Source organism: Vigna angularis, chromosome 6, assembly GCF_016808095.1.
Source record: "Vigna angularis cultivar LongXiaoDou No.4 chromosome 6, ASM1680809v1, whole genome shotgun sequence".
NCBI classification, from domain to species: domain Eukaryota; kingdom Viridiplantae; phylum Streptophyta; class Magnoliopsida; order Fabales; family Fabaceae; genus Vigna; species Vigna angularis.
Window position 1 is genome coordinate 22,379,935 of NC_068975.1, and position 13,526 is coordinate 22,393,460.

At 34.4% G+C, this 13,526-nt stretch overlaps 1 long non-coding RNA gene across 1 annotated transcript; it reads left to right on the forward strand.

The window, feature by feature from the left end:
- The first annotated feature begins 10,414 nt into the window (after positions 1-10,414).
- LOC128197584 (uncharacterized) lies at positions 10,415-11,323 on the forward strand. The gene is made up of 2 exons (XR_008250175.1): positions 10,415-10,522; positions 11,102-11,323. It is a non-coding gene; the product is annotated as an uncharacterized LOC128197584 (long non-coding RNA).
- The last annotated feature ends 2,203 nt before the right edge of the window (positions 11,324-13,526 follow it).

Consider the following 13,526-nt stretch of genomic DNA (forward strand, 5'->3'; position numbering starts at 1 on the left):
CTTTGTCTCATATTAAGCTCCTTCTGATCAAAGAGATACTTTAGGCTCTTATGATCGCTGAATACTTGGAATTGAGCTCCATAGAGATAGTGCCGCCAAATCTTCAAGGAAAATACCACTGCTGCCAATTCCAAATCATGAGTAGGATAGTTCTTCTCATGAATCTTTAATTGTCTTGAAGCGTATGCCACCACTTTTCTTTCTTGCATGAGTACACACCCTAATCCCTGATGAGAAGCATCACAATAAACTTCAAACTTTTTACTTGGTTCAGGGATTACCAAAACCGGTGCACTGGTCAGTTTCTGCTTCAGCTCCAAAAAACTCTTCTCACACTTATCCGTCCAGACAAAAGGTTGATCTTTGCGAGTTAGTTGTGTTAAAGGCGCTACTATTCTAGAGAAATTCTCTATAAACCTTCTATAGTAGCCGGCTAATCCCACAAAACTCCTTATTTCTGTTATGGTTTTTGGTTTTTCCCACTGCAGCACTGCTTCAACTTTTGTTGGATCCACCGCTATACCTTGAGCTGATATAACATGTCCTAAGAATTTGACTTCTTGCATCCAAAACTCGCATTTTGACATCTTTGCATACAATTTCTTCTCCCTCAAGATCCCAAGGACGGTCCTTAAGGGTTCAACATGTTCTTCTTGAGTCTTAGAATAGATAAGTATGTCATCTATAAAGACTATGACAAACTTATCAAGGAATGGTCGGAAGATTCTGTTCATGAAATCCATGAACAGGGCTGGAGCATTAGTTACACCGAACGGCATAACTACATACTCGTAGTGTCCGTATCTAGATCTAAAAGCGGTCTTCTGTACATCTTCTGGCTTCACCAAAATTTGATGATATCCAGACCTGAGATCTATCTTTGAAAACACCTGAGCTCCATGCAACTGGTCCAGTAGATCATCAATCCTAGGTAGAGGATATTTGTTCTTGATGGTTAGCTTGTTCAACTGTCTGTAGTCGATACACAATCTAGAGCTTCCATCCTTCTTCTTTACCAACAGTACTGGTGCTCCCCAAGGTGACACACTTGGTCGAATAAATTGCTTCTCCAACAATTCTTCAATTTGCTTCTTCAATTCAATTAACTCCGCCGGAGCCATTCGATATGGGGCTACTGATACTGGTCTAGCTCCGGGTATTAAATCAATGGAGAATTCCATTTCTCGTTGAGGAGGCAATCCTGGTACTTCTTCTGGGAACACATCATTAAACTCATTAACTATAGGAACATCGAGATTTTGTTCATTTTTCTCGACTTCCACATGAGTCAAGATAACGAAACACGAAGATCCTTCTTTGATTTCCTTTAATACTTGTTGTACTGACAGCAACTCCGCTTCTTCAGGATTAGGGAAAATCAACTCCTTTTTTCTACAATCAATAAGGATACGATTGGCAGATAACCAATCCATTCCTAAGATTACATCTAAACCTTGTAAGGGTAAAGATATAAGATGTACTTTGAACCTACGTCCTTCTATAACTATAGGACATTGAGGACACATCCTCGATGTTTTTATCAGTTTAGAGGCTGATGCAGATACCATGAGATCATATTGTAAATCTCTCACGGGTAGGTTCAACTCTTGAATAAGAGTTTCAGACAAAAAGGAGTGTGTCGCTCCAGAATCAAATAGTACTTTCAACTCTCTACCAGCTATCATACAACATCCAATGATGAGATTACCTGATTTTGCAGCTTTTGCTCCAGTTAAAGCATAAACCCTTCCAGTTGCTTGAGGCCTCTTGTCAATCCTTCTCTGTTGAATCTGTTGTTGAGGTTGGGCTATTCCGCTTTTAGAGGGACAGTTTCTAGCAAAATGTCCTTCTGCTCCGCAAAGGAAACATTTGTTGTGTGAAAGAAGTTGCGGACAAACGCTCTTCAGATGAGGTCCTCCGCAAACGAAATATCGGATTATTCTCTGCTGGTGTTGTTGTTGATGAGAATTCCTATGACGCTGTGGTTTGTCATAAGGTCGATTCCTTACATGTTGTCCAACTCGTGACCCAGATGGTCCTCCCACCCTTTGTAACTTTTGCTGAACTTCCATCTCCCTCCTTAACCTTTCCGCAACTTTGGCATGTTCAACTAAAGCAGAAAACTCTTTAATAGCTACAGGGTTCAAGGCTAGTTGTATGTCTGCTCTCAATCCATTTTTAAATTTTCTACACCTCCACTCTTCATTTGATGGTTGGGTGTAAAAACGTCCCAACTGTTTGAACTTGTCTGCATACTCAGCCACCGATTTGTCACCTTGCACGAGTTTCAAGAATTCCACCTCTTTTGCATGTCTTACACTGTCCGGAAAGTACTCAGCGTAAAACTTATTTTTAAAAACTTCCCAGCTAAAAATCTCACCACCTTCCTGTAATACTAGCTTCATGTTGTCCCACCAGTGTATTGCTTCCCCAAAAAGCTGATACTCGGAATATGCCAACCTAGTTTCTGATGAGCAATTTTTCGCATCAAAAATCTTTTCTATATTTCTTATCCATAGATCAGCCTCATCCGGACTTGTTCTCCCATTAAAAGTAGGTGGACGGTGTTGTAGAAAGTTTTCTAAGGTCCATTCCTGAATCCTTTGAGCTCCTACAGACGTGCCATTCGCAGATAGTTGCCTTAAGGCTTCCACATGTTCTCTTTGACTGGCTTCAGAACTTAGCCTAGCCGCTTCTAATTGTTGTAGAGCAGTTTCGTGCTGTTGGACTAAAGCAGCGCCCTGTTGTTGAAGAGCAGAGGCGATAGTCTCCAAAGCTCTTGCCAAGCTAGGCACATTAGAGGATTCACCATTGGGTTGTCTACGAGCCATTTCTCTCTGTTCACACAGAGAATTATTGTTATTATGATTTATAATATGAGTTTGTTGGATAAATCCACAACTCTTAGGTCGTCTTAAGGACGAACGGCTCTGATACCACTAAATGTAACACCCCCAAAATATAAAACATCTCACACCCAAATTATTTGATTAATAAAGAAAACATCATACAATATTACAATCCTCCATTTAGGAGTAACATAGTTCACACTGGAAATACATTATATTTTCACACATAAATAAAACACTCTTAATTTTTTTTTCTCTTAAAATATTCTTCAATTTTCTGCTGCTTCCTTCTTCACTTGAATTGGTTCAGACGTCGTTCCCTCATCTGCTCCCGTATAACAAAAACATTATACGATCATCGCAAAAATGAGATTTTTCCGGCACAAACAAACAAGTAAGGGTGAGCTACCATGCAAAGTTCAAAGAAAAGCATAACACTATTATTATACGTAATACATTCACCATAATTCTAGCAAGATGCAATTATCATACTAGACTCTATTATCCGGATATAATGTTGATGAAAGTCTCGGGTGGTCATGCACTTGTGGTGATTTCAACAACAAAAATTTTGGCCAAATATAATATATCACATCACCCACAAGGTTAATCCATTAATGTCTATAAACATAGACTAGGACCTCCTACTACTCTCACCACATAACACATCCTTCTCTAATTGAGACTGGAAAATTATTAGAGTTTTAGGATCACCACCAACAACAGGACCCTCAACATCAACATATACACTAATACCATGCCAATTTAGAGTCTCTCCCCGAGACTCATACTATATTTCAAATGAATAATTTCCTATCAAACATCACAATAAACATTCATAATAGAATTCATACAAGATAATTATAAACAATTAACAATAATAAAATATTACTATAAATGGTCATATAAGAATACAATATTAGACAATCATAAAATAATCTTAATATAAAAATTCATGGGGAAACAAGAAGTTGAATCTGGCAGAGCCGGTTAGACAACTTCTAATCCATCCAAAAATACAATATAATTAAATAACAAGAACAATAACATGTCTGGGGAAATAAGAAGTTGAATTTGGCAGAGCCGGTTAGACAACTTCTAATCCTTCCAAAAATGCAATAAAATAAATAAGTAAAGCAATAAATAGTTTGGGGAAACAAGAAATTGAATCTGGCAGAGCCGGTTAGACAATTTCTAATCCTTCCAAAATACAAAAATAAATAAATAAGGAAAACAGTAAAATGTTTGGGGAAACAAGAAATTGAATCTGGCAGAGCCGGTTAGACAATTTCTAATCCTTCCAAAATACAATAAAAATAAATAAGGAAAACAGTAAAATGTTTGGGGAAACAAGAAATTGAATCTGGCAGAGCCGGTTAGACAATTTCTAATCCTTCCAAAATACAAAAATAAACAACTAATAACATTCAAATGGCGTAACATAATCAACATAACATTTTACAACTATCACACTTGGATATCAACACAAAAGCATACTCTCATTGAAAATTCAAGATCATACAGAAACAAAATACTCCATATTCAAGATTTAAGATCAGACAAAAGCAAAATATAGCATATTCAAGACTCAAGATAATATAAAAGGACTACTCAAAGTTAGCTCCCCTTACCTCTATTCCAGACTTAGTTTTTTTTTCTCTTCTCAGACCGTTCTCCGGAAACTTCCAGAATTTCCCCTCTTCACTAGAATTTCCTCAAACTCTCTTCTCTCACAATTTCTCTAGAATTTTGGTGCAAATTTTCAGCCTCCCCCCCTTGGCTATTTATAGCCAAAAATTTTTACTATTCATTTTTACTATTCATTTTTACTATTCACTTTTACTATTCATTTTTACTATTCAAAAATTATTTTTTATTCACCATTCTTATCTCTGAAAGATTAATTCTACGTGGAGTGTTCTCTTCCCCAATTTATTTTAATATTTTTTTTTTAACTATTCACTATTTACTATTCACTATTTACTATTTACTATTCATTTTTTTTTAACTCTTAAAATAAATTCTCAAATTTTTAAACTCCTTCCCTTGAAATTATTATTATTGTTACCTATCATAAATTTTAATTTTTTTCTTACCATACTTTTATTAACTTTATAAAAATAATAATAAAAAAAAACAACTATTTATTAAATTTAAATATTTTACATGGGTCTTACATAACCAGTTATGGCTCCCTGTAATCGGATACGTGCATGGACAATCGTAACCGGTTACGCTGTCTTGTAACCGAGTACTCCATGCAAGCTGATACCCTCTTCTTCTTCCAGCAAGCTACAGTCGTGATCAATCTAACTTCTTCAACCACTCCTTTCACGTTCGGTCACCTTCATCCACTCTGTCATCATCATCAACAACGTTCTTGGTCCTCCGCCGACGCCGACACCCACGACGTAGTGGGGCTGCTGCTGCATGTAGGGCTTCATGGATTCCTTTTCTGGCGAAGCACACAGTTCATGATGATGGACAGAGTTTGCCTTTACCCTACACACAAACGTCTTCCTCCTCCTCTCCACCTCCCTCTCCATCTCCATCAACCTCTACTTAGATTTGCAGTCGTCCATGGCCACCACCACCACATGTCCTCCAACAAACAAACCTTCATCCTGCACAAATCTCCCTCATCTCCCTCTTCTCATCCTCCCTTTCACGCTGGACCCATCCATAGCCTCAGTAATGACGACGTCAATGCACCATTGGAACTAGATTCTGCATGATTTCGTCGACCATAACAGGAAGCTGTAACCGGTTACGTTCACGTGTAACCGATTACACCAGGGCGTGCAAATCTTCGAAAACGTGTAACCGGTTACGATGTTTGTAACCGAATACAGATTCCGCTTTCGGACTCCGTCTTCGTCGTCAACCACGTCCTTCGTCGGCGATTCACCACTGTCTTCTTCTTCATCACCATGACCAACTTCAACCTGAAACAACCACACCAATTTTTTATATTATGTTTACTATGCATGGGAATAACGTTTTCATGATATGCATATTTTATTGTAACCCTGGCTGAATACTTTGCTGGAAATTTCCAATTCGTTTAGGGCAAAGTGGTCTTTTTATTCAAAATCCTCGCTTTTCCGTCCGCGCAAATCGTCCCAACCGAACGTTAATTTCTTCACAAATCAGTCTTCGCAATTCACCGTGAATAGTACTATCCACGCATACGAACACAGCGTAAGGGATTACCAGCTGTATCATTAAAGAACCGTCGGAAAATTATTTATATATATATATATATATATATATATATATATATATATATATATATATATATATATTTTAGGGGTACTTTTATTATTAACCACCGGAATGTTTTTCTTAAAAAAAAAATATTTGCGGCTTTAGTTATAAACTATCGAAAATTATTTGGAGTTTCTAAAAAGGGTGAAAAATAACCTTCCATACAATATATTATTTTTATAGTGACTGACATAAATACTTTATAATTTTTTTTCATCTGAATAAAGTTACTTTTCTAAGGAGTGGAACATTTATTGATCACTTTCTCTAAACGAAGCTAATGCATACATTAATATATATTAACAACTAATTATTATTTTATATTATAGGTATATGATTAAAGAAATGAACCAAACGATGAAGACGAACAAAATTAATAATATTTATTCAGAAAATACTTATTTTAATTTTTAGGATTGAACGTGTTATTTATTAAATTGAACAATTAATTGTATTTCTAAAGTTTACATTTTATTTTATGTAATAATATTTTATATAAACTAAGTAATTACTCGCAGTTTTGGGAAACATTCGCAAGTGTTGGATAAAAGCTGACAGAAACACGAACAAAATTTTCTGAGACGTGTAGATTTACTGTTCTTAAGGACTTATCCACAGTGTATTGCGCAAGTCCCCCATGATACAACAAGAACTTTCCATAATATCTCTAAGGATCTCAGAACTAGCAAGGATCTCTAAAAAGAGTATAAAATAAACCTAGAATAATTTTAGATGAGGAAAAGAAGATAGGAGAATGAGAAAAGATTGTTTTGGGATGTGTTTTGGAATGGAGAAATAGCTCGCTATTTATAGAACTAAGGAAGAATAAAATCAATAAAAGACCATAAAAGCAATAAATAATTTGACCGTTGCAGCACTTAAAAATTTAACTGTTGCTAATTAATACAAATATTAATGTTGCAAATTAATAAAATAATATTAACATTGTAAAACGTTCCAATACCAATGTTTAACTTTTGCAATATTATAGCAATCCCCACATATTGCAAAAGAGAGTTGAAAAAAAATATTTTATTCTAGGTCTCATAGGATGTAATGCATCAGAACTAGTATAGCAGGCTATATGAACCAGTTTTAGATTTAGAAACTTAACACAGTGTAGTTGGTATAACAAGCTATATGAACCAAAGACACTTGACGTGTATTAGAGGTTTATCAATCACAATACACCCCCATAATCCTTGCTGTTATCGTTGTGTTACGCTTACTAGGTCATGCACGTGCCTAATATTCATGAGTGCTCTAGAGATCATGCCAAGATCTCATGCAAGCGGCTCCACTCGACACTCATATAGGTGATTTCATCAAGTGTATACTGCAAATCATACAACACCCATAAGGGATATGAAAATCATTAAAAACTTTGTTTAAGTTAAAATTCTTTCACCACATAGAATTTTAATGACAAAGTTTAGCCTCTCAATAATGCAGTCTTTATCACTTTCACACATACACCATATGAAGAGACATAATTGATTAAAATCAATTTAGTGCTATCTGAACTAACAAGTGACTTGTTTTTACCCATATGAACCTTATTCATGGGATCTCCAATCACAAAGGTTGGGTTACCATCACTTGTTTGTTTGGAAGTAGCTTAAGTCTCATTCCCCTTGATGTTTCTAATATCATTTGTCTTCCCAGGGGTTTTGTCAGAGGATCTGCTAGACTTCACATAATCAATGGAAATAGTTCTACTTTTTAGCAATTGCTTCACCAAATTGTGTCTCAATTGTATATGTCTATTCTTTCCATTGTAATTGGGGTTGGTTTCATTCTTAGTGGAATGTTTGCTAAGAAGTTTTTCAACCACTCCGCCTCATTATCAGACATCTCAAGAGCAACACACTCAGATTCCATTGTTGATCTTGCAATAATTGTTTGCTTGGTTGATCTCCATGTAATCGCACCACCCTCAAGTGTGAATACATAACCACTAGTGGATTTTGTCTCATCTGAACCAGAGATCCAGTTAGCATCATTGTACCCTTCTAGTACGGCGGGAAATTCACTATATTCAATGACATAATCCATTGAACCTCTTAAGTATCTCATAAGCTTATCAAGTACATTCCAATGTTCTTGATTTGGACATTGAGTGTACCTACTCAGTCTACCTATTGCATAAGCAATATCAAGTACAGAAAAGTTCATCAAGTGTAGTAAGCTCCGAATTATCTGGGCATACTGAGGCTGAGATAATGATTCTTCTCTATTTTTCATTAATTTAGAATTAACATCATAAGGGTTACTCACTGGTTTCAGGTCATAAAATCAAAACTTCTTAAGAATTTTCTCAATGTATATTTCTTGAGATAGTAATATACTATCTCCCTTTCTTATGATTCTAATACCTAAAATCACATTGGCTTCACCCATGTCTTTATTTCAAAATTTGATCCTAGAAACAATTTAGTTCTAGCGACAATCTCATTGCATGTACCAGAAATTAACATGTCCTTCACATACAAAATGACATATTCTCTACTTTCAAATTTAGAATATTATCTATATCATTAGATGAAAAACCAAATTTATTTCTTCAAGTAATTAAGTAAAATTACCTATACCCCCACAATTTTAAAATATTTAAGATTGGTAAGCGAGAAAATACCAGGTTGTGCTTCTCTCTTATAGGTAAAGTATACAAAAATTACTCAAGTACCTCATCTTCTTATTTCTTTTCTTTTCTCTGGAGAGAAAATCTTCTCCACCTTTCCTCAAACATTACAAAGGCCCGACAATAAAAGTTTTGTCACCTTGTCTCCCTCTTCTTCATCCTCATTTGCGGTCCCTACAAATGCGATAAGAAGCCATCATTGTTGCGAGCATCTTACTAGCCTCCGAAAGTTCTGTTCGACTTTTGACACGTCCGTAAGTGGTTTCGCAAATTCCATTTGATTTATGGAAACAAAGTTTTGATCCTTCTGGATTGAGTTGTTCATGTTAGTCATAAGTCCTTAAGATTGTTGGATAAAAGTTGACAGAAACACGAATAAAATTTCTTGAGACGTGTAGATTCACTGTCCTTAAGGACTTATCCGCGGTGTATTGCGCAAGTCCCCCAGGATACAACAGGAACTTCCCAGAATATCTTTGAGGATCCCAGAATATCTTTGAGGATCTCAAAACTAGTAAGGATCTCTAAAAAGAGTATAAAATAAACCCAGATTAATTTTAGAAGAAGAAAAAAAAAGAGGAGAATGAGAAAAGACTGATTTGGGAAGTGTTTTAAAATGGAGAAATAGCTCGCTATTTATAGGGTTAGGAAAAAATAAAATCAATAAAAGACCATAAAAGCAATAAATAATTATTCCGTTGCAGCACTTAAAAATTTGATTATTGCTAATTAATAAAAATATTAATGTTGTGAATTAATAAAAGAATATTAATATTGTAAAACGCTTAACTTTTACAATATTATAACAGCAAGTACCTACCGACAACTTTCACAAAACCTCCACAAATAACAATGATTTTAAAAAAACCTTGTAAGTAACGACGATTTTAAAAATCCCTCTGCAAGTAGCAGCAATTACACACAAAACCACCAAAAGTTATTTGCTAACGATTCTTTTTCCTATAGTTTTCCCAAATGAAAATATATTTACCAAGGATTAAAATAGTTGGTAATGAAAAAAAAATCCTTTGCTAAAAATAATTTTTATAGTGTATAAAGATAAAATATGACATGTACAAGTAAAAATAGTGTATAAAGATAAAATGACATGTACAAGTAAAAAATAGTTTAGAATTATTGATTTAGTCATTGTAACATAAAAAAAATTAAAAATATCAACTATACTATAAATTCATAAAAAAAATTAACATTTGTCGAGAACATGGGATAGTGCAGGTGAATGATTAACGGTGAGTTAGTCATAGAATGGTGTAGATAATGAAAGTTACCTATTATAGTTTCTTTTGTATTATTAAGGAAGAAAATGTATTATGCAAATAAAGAAAAGACATTGTAATACATATATATATATATATATATATATATATATATATATATATATATATATTGCTTAATATTAGTTAATAAAAATAATTCTACTAATCCAAAGTATTCAAAATAAAGGAGGTAATAATTACATTGAAAATTATCTAATTAATCTTAAAGTTCCAACTCCTACTTTAACGTATATCTTTGTCTCTTATAATTTAATACACTTTATTAATATTATTATTACCATCATTTTAACTATTAATATCATTATTATTTTATTACTATTATCGTTATAAATAATCCTCATGTACACAACTCTGTAACTTAAAAAATTATTCTAAAAATCCCTTTAAAGACATAGACACACCAATGGCAAAAACTTCAGTGTTGTTTCCTTGCATGGTGTTTTTATTTCTGATAATATTTGCAACAGGTACGCTCCACTCTGTTATTTAATACAGTTATTTATATTATTTATAGGAGAATTTAAGTTCAAATATAAATTTAAAAAAAAAATATATTTTTAGTTCTTTAATTTTCAGTAAAAATGGTAATTAGTCTTCAAAATTTTGAACTAATTCAATCCCTCATGTTTAGAATTACATGAATTTAGTTTTTTTAACCAAATTTTGTTAAATTTATTTGATATTTCAAACATTTTTTTCGATTAATATTGAAAAAAAATATCAAATAGGATAAACAACTAAAATGTTATTATGAAATGCGTTAAAAATATCAAATAATCTTAATAAAATTTGATTAAAACCATTAAATTCACACAATTTTAGAGTTGAGAAACTGTTAAAATTTTAAAAATGAATTAATTTCAATTTTCAGTTAAGATATCACAAATATATTCAACTTATAAACAATTATAAATGATAACATTTTTATTTTTAGACTTTAAATTATAAATGATGTATTATCAATTAAATTGATATGATTTTTGTGAAATGCGTAAAACAATAATTTGTTTGACTAATGATTTGACAAAGATGAACAAATTTTGTAGGTTTCGTGGATGCTTGTAACTACCCGTGTCATGGCATACATGATCGTTGTTATAATCTGCACTGTAACCATCGTTGCACAAAGCTATGCGTTAGCTCTTGCTGCCTTTGTGATTGCAGAGGAAATGAAAAACCTGAAATAAAGATGTAACAATTTCATGCCTTTGCTTCGAATTTATAAGTAATAAGAGAAGTTGAAGTAATAACATGTTCATTCTTCTTCATCAATTGCATTTCATTTACCTCTTTCTCAAATTCCATCAAACTAAAACAAATATATTTTCCCTCTAATAATTTCATATTATTTACAAATTAGGAGTAATAATAATAATAATACTAAATGTTACTTAAACATTTTTTGATACATATATTAATTTTATTGGTTATATATGAAAACACATTCACACACATATATATATATATATATATATATATATATATATATATATATATATATATATATCATAATAAAAGAATAAAAAATTATCATATACACTAGTACAAATTGTGTCTTTAAACTCGCCCAATAGACATCTGTCTAAACCAAACCGGTGCATATTCAAATGCGGTGGCAAATCCGCAATTATGGAGACCTTATAGACCTCGGTTCATACAGAACCGGTGCATAACGCTGATACAACTTCGGTTGTACAGGAAACCGGTGCCTAAACATCACCTACCATGCCACCTTTTCGTCTGAAACGGTCAGAAAACTGTGTGAAAATGTGATACTGCCTCGGGTTCTAGCAGAACCGAAGCAAAACGCCTGATGACACACCCCTGCAACACACATGAAATCAGCTCAAAAACCAGGAGAAAGAACCTCGGGTTGCTGTAGAACCGAAGTCAAAAAGGCTTTGAGGCCTCGGTTATATGAAGAACCGAGGCATATTGCTTTGATTTCTCCAAGGAGTCACGGTGCTTCCACTTCTCTCGAGCTAAGGGCATTGCACTTCCTACATTTCATTCTCCTCTCTGCCCCCAAAATTAACTCTTCTTCCACACGCTTTTCCCCATTTCGTTCTCCTCTCTGCCCCAAAATGAAGCACTGCATGCTTCTTCCACTCGCTACTACGGCCACCACAACCGCCTCTCCTAGCTCCGCCAAAACCCGCCCAAAGAGAATGACCCTCCCTCCGATCCCAATCTTGTCGTTCCTTCCCCCGCTAAGTTCAAGAGTCCCTTGCCTCCGAGACCCCTGCTTCCAACCCTCTCAAGCGAAAGCTTGCCTTTCGATCTGACTTCTCTTTCTCGCTTCTTGGCTTTTTTGCAGGTTATTGTGAGGATGAGGCCTTTCTCGCTTATGGGGTTTTCTTCTTCTTCTCCTTCATCCTGGTTCGAATTCGTGAATGTTGGTGGCACGAGGAGGCGACAACGACATTTTGGGTGGAGGCTCATCGTCGAGCAAGGAGGCGTCCTTTCCTTCCTTATTCCTGGTTCGTTCACGCATGGAGGGGAAGCGATTTCGAGGCACCGTGATCACGGCAAAGCGTCTCCGCGGCGCAAGGGAGGAGGTTTGGGGACTTCGATACTGTTGCCACTATTCGTGCAGGTTTGGGGACTTCGATACTGTTGGAGGAGGTTTGGGGTTGTTGCTCATCCCGATTGGGGATTAGGGATTTGAACGGCGTTTGACTGGATTTGGGGTTTAGGGATTTGAAGGTTCCGGTGGATTTGGGGTTTAGGGATTTGAAGGTTTCGGTGAATTTGGGGTTTAGGGATTTGAAGGTTCCGGTGTGTGTAGTGGCGATGATCGGACACTCTAAGAAGAGGAGAGTGGATGGTGGTGCACGTGAACGAGACCAAAAATCAGTGGACAGTAGAAAATGAATAAAAAAAAAAACCTACGGTCTCGGTTAATTTTCAACCGAGTCAAAATTCTGTTTTTTTATGCCCCGGTTCTTGAACCGAGGCAAATAGGCTATCACTTTTTTACTTCGCCTTAATATGCCTCGGTTCAGAAACCGCTGTCTATAGTCCAAAAGAACCGGTGCCGTTTCTCATTTCTGTACTAGTGATAGTTTTTATATCAGAAATAGTCAATTAAGTTTAAAAAAATATTTACAAAACTTAAATGAATTATATGAATAACGAATAAAATTGGTGAATAATTTTTTATATTAAAACAATGACTACAAAATTAGTTTAAAAAAAATTACAAAATTTAAAAGATAAAATAAAATATGAAATATATTTATAAAGAGTAAAATGAATATATTGGTATACATCAGCCATTTCAAAAATGAATTTTCTGCATATACAATAAATATAATTATTGAGGTTATATATATTTAAAACAAATTATTAAGAGTATTATTTAATAATAAAAAAACATATATTTTACATGTCGGAATTTTGTAGTTTCATTATTTTGAAATGCCAACGACATTTCTCTATATTAACATGATACACAATTATTTTTTTTAT